This window comes from Arachis duranensis, chromosome 6, assembly GCF_000817695.3.
Source record: "Arachis duranensis cultivar V14167 chromosome 6, aradu.V14167.gnm2.J7QH, whole genome shotgun sequence".
NCBI classification, from domain to species: Eukaryota; Viridiplantae; Streptophyta; class Magnoliopsida; order Fabales; family Fabaceae; genus Arachis; species Arachis duranensis.
In genome coordinates, this window is record NC_029777.3 from 19058411 (window position 1) to 19061132 (window position 2722).

The window sequence follows — 2722 nt, forward strand, 5'->3', positions numbered from 1 at the left end:
ATTATTCTCACTTATGAACGCGCGTGATTGACAACCACTTCCGTTCTACATGCAACCGAGCTGGAATGCGTATCTCTTAGATTCCCCAACAGAATCTTCGTGGTATAAGCTAGATAGATGGTGGCATTTATGAGGATCCGGAAAGTCTCACCTTGTCTGTGGTATTCCGAGTAGGATCCTGGGAATCCGGAAAGTCTCACCTTGTCTGTGGTATTCCGAGTGGGATTCCGGTAATGAATGACTGTTACGTGCTTCAAACTTGTAACCTGCTGGGTGTTAGTGACAGACGCAAAAGAGGGATTCTATTCCAGTAGGGGAGGGAACCAACCGGTGATTAGCCGTACTGTGACAGAGTGCGTGAGCATTAGTTTTCACTGCGAGGATGGGATGTAGCCATCAGCCATGGGTGATGCCTCCAGACGATTAGCCGTGCGACTGACAACCGCATAGGATCATTTTCCCGAGAGGATGAAAGTAGCCACAGCTGATGGTGAACCCCTATACAAAGCTTGCCATGGAAAGGAGTAAAAAGGATTGAGTAGAAGCAGTAGGAGAGCAGGCGTCCTTGAGCCATGCAGCATCTCCATCCGCTTATCTGAAATTTCCACCAATGAATCTGCATAAGTATTCTATCCCTTTTATTATTCCTTTTTATTATTTATTCCAATAATCACAATTTCCCTTTTTTCTGCCTAACTAAGATTTACAAGGTGACCATAGCTTGCTTCATACCAACAATCTCTGTGGATTCGACCCTTACTCACGTAAGGTATTACTTGGACGACCCAGTACACTTGCTGGTTAGTTGAACGGAGTTGTGTCCACACATAAGTGCCATAATAAGGATTCCATACAACAACAAAGAATACTACATTGATGTGATCACAATTTCGTCCACCATTCAACAAGGGAGTCCTTAGTGGGCACAGAACGCCCATCCTCCCCTATTGTGGTGTTTAACGCTAAGACTTGCTCCTCTTTGGGCATTGAACGCCCAGCCTCTACTCCCTGGCTGGCGTTCAATGTCAAAACATGTCCCTCTTTGGGCGTTTAATGCCCAGCTATTCCCTTGCTGGCGTTCAACGCCAGAAGGTCCTCTTCAGATTCGGCCTCAGTTTTCATACTAAGAGCTTTACACTCTTCTTGGGTTTACTTCAGTGTTACTTGGAAGAGTGTTAGAAGGAGTTTCAGGGATCCTCTTACACAGCTAACCAATCTGTACCTCCAGATTCCTAATGGAGGATCTTATCTCAGTCATGAAACTGTGAGTGGTCTTAGAGAGATAAGAGACTATAGTGGCTAAGTTATAGAAGCTCTACTTAGAAGTCTCCATCTGTTGCTGAGAAGGTGGGAATGGTATGTTATTGAACCTATTCTGGTTCCTTCCTCCTTGATTATTATTGAAGCCTTGCTGAGGCTTCTGTTGATCCCTCCATGAAAAGTTGGGATGATTCCTCCATAATGAGTCGTAGGTGTTTTCATAAGGCTCAGTGTGGGGATTTCTTGAGGAATTTTCCATATAGTGAACCTCCTCCATCATGGGTTGATCTGGATCATAGGCATCTCCTTTATAGGAGTTTTCTTACGTGCTGCCAGTTGCAACTTACAATCCAGTCAGATGCTGAGAGATCATGTTGACCTGTTGGGTCAGGATCTTGTTCTGAGCTAATATGGTATTCAGAGTGTCAACCTCCAAGACTTCTCTCTTCTGAGCTACCCCATTATTCACAAAAATCCTCTAAAAAATATACATGAATTGGTTGTTGGCAAACATATCAATGAGTTCCTGTGCCTTTTCAGGTGTTTTCTTCAAGTAGAGTGAACAACCAGCAAAGTGGTCCAATGCCATCTTGAACATCTCAAAAAGACCATCATAGAAGATATCTAACATGGTCCAGTCTAAAATCATGTTAGGAGGGCACCTTTTGATCAGTTGCTTGTACTTCTCCCATGCTTCATAGAGGGATTCGTCCTCTTTCTGTCTGAAGGTCTGAACTTCCACCCTAAGCTTGCTCAGCTTCTAAGGTGGAAAGAATTTGGTCAAAAATGCATTGACCACCTTCGCCCAATAGTCTAGGCTTTTCCTTAGGTCCAGCCATAACCTAGCTCTGTCCTTTACAGCAAAAGGGAAAAGCAAAAGCTTGTAAATCTCTGGATCCATTCCATTAGTCTTGACAGTATCACAGATCTGCAAGAAACCAGAGATGAATCTATTGGGATTTTCTTGTGGAAGTCCATGACACTGGCAGTTCTATTGAACTAGAGTGACCAGTTGAGGCTTCAGCTCAAAATTATTTGCACTAATGGCAGGTATAGAGATGTTACGCCCATAGAAATCAGAAGTGGGTGCAGTAAAGTCACCGAGGACCTTCCTTGCGTCTCCTCTATCATTGGGATTGGCTGCCATGTCTGTATTCCCAGCTTCTTGTTCGAAAACTTCTGTGAGGGAGTGTTGTGCTCTAGCTTGTTGTAGCCGCCTCTTTAGAGTCCTCTTTGGTTCAGGGTCAGGATCAAAGAGGGGTTCTTTATCCTGGTTTCTGCTCATAAACAAGAAGAAAGAATGCAAGAAGAGAAGAAGAAAGAATTCTCTATGTCAGAGTATAGAGATCCTTTGTTAGAGAGATAAGTCAAGAGAAAAAGAAAAGAAGATGTCCTTTAATAAGGATAGTTTTCAAAAATCAATAGACAGAAAAGAGGATATATTTTTTAAAATAGAGAGGGA

General features: G+C 43.2%; 1 non-coding gene across 1 annotated transcript; it reads left to right on the forward strand.

The window, feature by feature from the left end:
* Positions 1-1902: 1902 nt before the first annotated feature.
* On the forward strand, positions 1903-2011 carry LOC127739795 (small nucleolar RNA R71). Its single transcript, XR_008000537.1, has one exon. It is a non-coding gene; the product is annotated as a small nucleolar RNA R71 (small nucleolar RNA).
* Positions 2012-2722: the final 711 nt, after the last annotated feature.